The sequence below is a fragment of the Capra hircus genome, chromosome 5 (assembly GCF_001704415.2).
Source record: "Capra hircus breed San Clemente chromosome 5, ASM170441v1, whole genome shotgun sequence".
NCBI classification, from domain to species: Eukaryota; Metazoa; Chordata; class Mammalia; order Artiodactyla; family Bovidae; genus Capra; species Capra hircus.
This window is the reverse complement of record NC_030812.1, coordinates 19431309-19438767: the sequence shown is the minus strand read 5'-3', so window position 1 is coordinate 19438767 and position 7459 is coordinate 19431309.

Genomic DNA, 7459 nt, shown 5'->3' with positions numbered 1-7459 from the left:
ACATAGTAGAAAATTCTAAATGTAATGATCTTGTGATGATCTTGTGATGTAGTCTGAGCCAGGAATGTTTCAAAATAACAAATTCTAATTTAGGGCATTTCACTACAAATTATCCTTCATACTTGGCACAATTTAAGATACAAAGATGCATGTCTGGGTTATGGTGAAATTTTTATTATCATAAAAACAGTAAGCTGCAAAACATTAAAACATGACTAGTAATCTACTGTCTCAATTTTTGAAACACTTTCAAATATCTCCATAAATGGAGAAATTTTTAGAGTTATCAATTAGGTACAGGATTTTCTTGACCAGTAAATTCTTACAGAATGAAGCTAATTTATACTCATTGGTCAATATCCTAAAGAACTACAAATTTAAATTAGCAAACTGTATTATGCGCTCGTATTGACAAGCATGTCCTTGGTGGTTCATATATAAATATTTTAGATACTTCTTTGCATCCCTTGGAGAACTGGATTAGGACACTTTTCTGAGGTCTTTCTGTCACCATAAGGGGCCAGTCCAGATAAAAAGTCTGTCTCGTGGCTTACAGACAAGGAGACTCCTGTTGTCACTTGGGCAGGTGTTGCTTCTGCTGGTGGCATGCTAATACTCCAACACTGAGTGAGTAATGAGGGAAATGAGGTCAGGACTGGGCAGGGACAAAGCTGGGAGAAACCAACCCAGCTCCAGGGCTGGTACCCAAGGAGGCAGTCTGCAGTCAAATGACCATTCCAAAAGGGCACAGTGATCCTCCAGCGTGGTTGCAGCCATCATCAGCACCTGAGATCCACTGAGAAGGTACAGTTTGGCAAAATGAGGATTCAGGCAGCAGGTGACCTGCCAAGACAGATGCCATTGTCACCGCAGAACCTGTGTCAGTCAGGGTCCTAAGGGAATCACACTCAGGTTAGGAAAATTCAAGAAAGTTCAAGTAAGGGACTATTTCAAATGTTGTAGGATGAAATCAAAAGGGAAAATACAATTCCTCAGTTCCTGAAAATGAAAGTATTAGTCAGTCAGTCATGTCTGACTCTTTGTGACCCCATGGAACCCACCAGGTTCCTCTGTCCATGGAATTCTCCAGGCAAGAATACTATAATGGGTTACCAGTCCCTTCTCCAAGGGATCTTCCCTACCCAGGGATCAAACCTGGGTCTCCTGCATTGCAGGCAGCTTTTTACCTTCTGAGCCACCAGGGAAACCCCAATACCTAGCTAGGCTATAACCATCCCTAACCAGAAGGGGTGAGAAGTGAAAGCAGTTCCTAGAGTGTGGAAACAGAGGACCACCTGGAACAGAGCTCTGACCTTCTGTGGAAGGAGGCAGGCAGCTCAAGGTAGCCTCAGATGGAAGAATCCAGAGATATAAATATATAAATTCTGGCCAAACCCAGCCAGAACCAGAGGGCGAGGATTGGTAGGTTCATATAGGTCAGTGTGGACAAGAGAGGAAGAATGCAAAGTAGAAGAGGGTGGAGAAGAGTCTGGCAGAGCAACCAAAAAAATGGTGACATAAACAGGATCCCCCAAAATATGTGGGAGTCTAGGGATGAGGGTTCAGCATCCGGAGAAGGGCCAACAGAGGGAAGCAGAATATTACAGCCTCATCAAAAAAAAGCAAACAAACAGAAATTGTGTCGGAGGACTCCACCCACGTAGGAAGTCAGATGCTAACCATCAAACCAAGTCTGCTGGCACATGCTCTGCCGGAGATGTGGGAGGAGGAGAAAGTCCCCAGGCATGCTGGAGGACTGGCTGCAGAGCAGAAACGTTCATTCTAGATCCAGCTCACTGACGCCTCTAGCATTGGAAGTACTTTCTGCCTGGATCAGGATTCACAGAAGAACAAGTCAGGATTGAGACTAGTGAAGACCAGCACATGGGCCACTGAGCAAGCAGGAAGGAAAAGAAGTATCAGGGCCATCAGAGACTGTATTATAATGGTCCCTGCAGGAAGTGGATGACACACTCAAATTGGGAAACCTAAGGAGAGTTCACAAAGCTGTGCGAAGAATGTAGGAAATCCTGAGAATCTACACAGGATGTGTGCTCCGCTTCTAGGCTTAGGACAGCAAGGGGAGGGGGTAGTTACAAAAGCCATAACTGCAGCCTGAGAGATGCCTCCAGCCTCCAGTTGAGGGACATTATCGGCCCTAGGATGGAAGGAGGGTGGCCACCTACAGAGAGGAAATCAAGGGGGCATATCCCTGGACGCACTCTCCACCCTCTTCAGTTCTTCTGCAGGACTCCCCATTGACCAAACCCACTCTGCCGCCAGAGGACCAGCTTAACTAGTCCGTATAGGTCAATGTTGTAGGCCGCAAAGAAGGATGCAGAAGGTTGGGATAGGGACACAGCAAAGCTGATAAAAATTATCGAGCACAGGCTGTCATGTCCTCCTGGTGACAAATAATGAGGTTCTTCCCATGGGATACTTATCCTTTACAAAGGAAAAATAGTAACTTTACAGTAAAAGACACTAGCAGACTCCACCTTGCCTAGATGATCGAGTTAGCATCACCAGATACAGGTCAAAGTGGTATCACGTGCCTCCCTGTATGATTCACTGAGAAGAAATGCACACTGGAGTCTAATTATGAAGACTCAGCGGACAAACCCAGCCCGAGGGGCAGCTTGCAAAACAGTTAGTCCATCCACTTGAGAAATGTCAGTGTCGTGAACAGCAAAGAAAGACTGCACAGTCGTTCCTGGTGAAAGGACACTAGAGACACGGTGGCTGAATGCGGCGCACGACAGTGCTTTCTCCTGCTACAAGGACATTGCAGGACACGCTGTGAAATTTGAATTAGGTCTGTAGATCAGGTAACAGTGTTATATCCGTGTTAATTTCCTGATTCTGACTGTTGTACTGCAGTTATGTAATAAAAAGCCCTTGTTTTTAAAAAATACATAATGAGGTATTGAGGTGTAAAGATGCCCTGTGTCTACCCTCAAACAGTTCAGGGGGGAAAAAGGCACAGAGAGAAAGAAAAGACAGAAAATACTATAAAATGGTAACATTTGGGGAATTCAGGTGATGGATATATAAAAGTTCCTTTACTATTTTTGCAATTTTTCTTTAAGTAGAAAATTATGTCAAAATAAGGATGAAGATAAAAGTGATGAGACCTTGAGCTGGTGCAACAGCAGGGGGGTTAGAGAGAAAGCAACATATACAAGAAGAGTGTGGGAGGGAACACGGAGCTGATTTAAGCTATGAATTTCTGCGGGAGGGGTCTACAGTGGACATAACACATACGGTTTTGGCCACTGCATAGTACAGAATATCATCATTTTTGGTACTGTTAGCATGAGTTGTTAAGTTGTCTGAATGATATATTAAATGTGCCCTGGCTAAAATTTAAATGTCTATTTCTATAATTTGCTATTTTCCCATCAGATTGACACAGTCATTTAAATATTAGTAGATTCAAAACAAGATCCTAAATATTGCCATCATCAATAGTAGTAAGAGTTTAATTCTTTCCCCCCAGAAGAGCAAGCAATTATGAATTTACCCAGCAAGGGGCGAAAGAATGCCCCTGCCAGATCAGTCCCTCTTCTCCAGGGTTACAGAGCCTATTAGAGCTCTTTCTAAACATCAGAAGAACATTTAGAATGCAAAATAACTCAGACCTGTGAGAGAGCAGTTACCTGAAACTGATATTAGAAGCCAGTTGTAAGAGAGCATTCCAAACTCTTCTCCTCTCATGTAAAACACAAAGTTGAGAAAGAAAGACATATGTCTTATAGGCTTACATCAATCTCAAGTAGTCGCCACTATGAGGAATTAGCTGCATTTCTCTGATCATTCCATGTGTCCTATCCCATGATACAAAGCCCAATTTTTTAAGCTATAGTCTGTTCAACAAATTCAACAAACATGTACCGAACACTTACCATTACATCAGCTTTCAATCAGTGTCAGATTTACAGGTAGGTATAACTCACACTTGGCAAGAAATGGAGACTTAGGGGTATAACTTTTCTGCTGTATTTATCATAATAGTGTAAGTTTTGTGTGACTAATTGTGATTATGGATTTAATGCCTAGTGAATATGAGTTTTATCTGTTTTCATTACTCCAAGTCCTAGGGAGATATTTGTTATAACTGAAATACCTCAATATTGATGGATTCTATTGAACAAGCAGCAGCTAGTGCACCCACAGTCAACTACTGGCCTTAGAAGGGAATGATATTGAGGTGAAATAGGCAACTGGTTACTAATTGATTGTCATTTTGAGATGCTTCAGGATCCCACAGATTCTGCAAGTGAAGTGAAAGTCGCTCAGTTCGTGTCCAACTCTTTGCAACCCCATGGACTTATGGAATTCTCCAGGTCAGAATACTGGAGCGGGTAGCCTTTCCCTTCTCCAGGGGATCTTCCCAGTCAAGGGCTGAAACCCAGGTTTCCCATATTTCAGGCAGATTCTTTACCAGCTGAGCCACAAAGGAAGCCCAGATTTCACAAGGTTACCATTAAATCCCATAGGTAACCATTAAATACCATAGATTCTGCAAGGTTACCATTAAAAATCTCTTCCTTAGGAATAACCACACCTATCAAGGTCTCCTTTAAAATGCAAATACCCTTAACATATATCAATAATTCAGAAGGGTAAATCAATTTATTAACTATTATCAAGGGTGAGGATAATATGAGTATTTTCAGGTCTGAAAGAGGAAGATTTTAAAATGGAGAAAAGGGTGGAGAATAGGGAAGTGCAAAGTTTTAGAGAAAGAAAAAGAAAAAGAAAATCTGCCTACTTCACAGATTTCCCTGGTAAGGCCATGAGCATATGGTGTGTTTTCTTTAACTTTGTCCAGTCTAGAAATTTTTTTCCAAGGCTACAATCTACATCCCCAATTTTGACAAACGCATTGTATCAGAATGAGAGTTGAGGAGCAAGAGTGTAGGAACTCAAATAATAACTAGAATTTCCAGAGCCCATGCTTTTAAATGTGGGAAGTAACGTCAAAATCATAAAATAATCCAGGATGTTTGCTTATCTTCCCTATTTGCTTACCTTCCTATGACCTACCATTTCTAGCATTCTCTCTCTGCCAAAAACAAAGTTTTATTCTGACCACATAAAAGAGCATCACTGAAATCTGCAGCTGTTTGGAAGAATATCTCCAAGCATGGGGCTGAACTTCTTCAATTAATTTTCAAAGAACATTTCCTTCCATCGAGATATGTTTGGGATTTCAGGATTCAAAGCACTGTACCTTAAGCTTCATTTTCAAACTGAGCATCCTCTTTAATTTTTCTCATCACACAGAGTGTGCACATAGTGGAGAGCTCCCTGGGACCTGTGTCTGATCAGAGCCCACAGTTCAGCAGGAGGGATCTTCCAACCAAGATCTAAAGGTAAACCCCGAGTGTCCTCATGAACACACTCTGGATAATGGCTTATATTTAATCACTTCAAGTGCTGCCTCTCTTTCTCGCTGGTAACTTCTATTTTAATTTTCATCTTTAGTGATCAAAAAAAGAGCAAAGAAAAACTTACAGTAATTTTTCTCCTAGTTTTTTGTCTTTGGAACTACATTTCTAAATTTTTCCCACTCTGTTTCCTAAACCTAACATAATGTTATATGCCAATTATAACTCGATTTTTAAAATAATTAAAATGGTTTTTAAATTTTAAAAATTTGATAGAATATAATAAAATCCAGGAGGGTCAACTCTCTGGTCAGGCCCCACATATGTGAAATAGCATTATGCTTTCTATCTCACATAGTCATGATAGCACATGAAGTTATATTACATACATATCTTGCACAGAATGGACACTTAGTAAATAGTTTTTTAGTCATGTCTGACTCTTTGCAACCCCTGGACTGTAGCTTGCCAAGCTCCTCTGTCCGTGGAATTCCCCAAGCAAGAATACTGGAATGGGTAACCATTCCCTTCTCCAACCTAAGTCTCTTGCATTGAAGTCTGATTCTTTACCATTGCGCCACCTGGGAAGCCCAAATAGTAGCTATTATTTTCTAAAACTGGCATTTTAATAGCTGGCAATTCAAGAGCAAGATAGAGCCTGATAATGCTAAGAACATCAATGATAGCAGTTAACTTATGTATGCTGCTTAATAATTTCTGATGCATTTTATACAATAATCACACAACTCTGTGAGGTAGATGGATAGTCTGGTTATATTAGTTTTTCATTGCTGCATAACAAATGGCCATAAATTTACTGAATTAAATGATACAAATATATTATCTTATAGTTCTGCATGTAAGAATTCCAACAGGGGTCTCACCAAGCTAAAATCAAGGTGTCAGTAGGGCTGTGTTTCTTTCTGGAGGCTTTAGGGGAGAATTGAGTTCCTTGCTTACCCAGGTTGTGAGTGGAATTTAGTTCCTCGCAGTCATAGGACTAAGGTCCCCATTTCCTTGCTGGTTGTCAACTGACAGCCATTCCAGCTTCCAGAGGCTGCCCTATTGCTCAGCTCATGGCCTCTTCCCTCTGTTAAAGCCAGCAACATTAGGATGAGTCCCATTCATTTTTGCCAGGCTTCACTGGCGGTTCAGACAGTAAAGAATCTACCTGCGATGCAGGAGACCCAGGCTTGATCCTTGGATCTGGAAGATCCCCTGTAGAAGGGAATGGCAAACCACTCCGTGTTCTTGCATGAATAGGGAAGCCTGGCGGGCTACAGTCCATAGGGTCACAAAGCGTCAGATATGACTGAAACGACTAACACTTTCAGACTTGCAGTCATATTTTAAATCTTTCCTGCCTCATCTGGCACAACATCTTTCTGATTTCAGTCAGGAAAAGCTTCCCAGTTTTAAATGTTTGTGTGATTAGATTGGGCCCGCTTGAATACTCCAGGATAACTGGCCATCTCAGAGTCCGTGTCTTTAATCACATCTGCAAAACCCCTTTTATCATGTAACATAGCAGATTCACAAGTGCTAGGGATTAAGACATAGACATCTTGGGAGAAGGAGAAGGGCATGGCAACCCACTCCAGCATTCTTGCCTGGAGAACTCCATGGACAGGGGAGCCTGGCCAGCTAGAGTCCATGGGGTCACAAAGAGCTGAACACAACTGAGTAACTAATACAACAACAACATCTTGGGGGATTCATTAATTTTCCTCCCACCGTTATCATTATCCACATCTTCAAGAAGAATAATGAAGATCAAAGAGAATAAGAGCCTTTGCACAATAAGCAGCAAAGAATGGACCCAAATCCCCAAGCTGTTTTACTCCAAACCCAAGTCAGTGTTCTTCCAACAGTTTTTTCTCTGAAAGGCAATTTGGCATTTTTTGCTCTTGCATCGTCCCTCCCTCCCACCCACATGTAAACCCACACTTCCATTAACTATATTTAAGGCTGACATTCTTCAGGAATTAATGCATTTTCCAAAGCTTCCAAAAAGAAGCCAAAGTTTAGTTGCATTTCTACTGATTTTGATGTAATTTCTTCCAGGA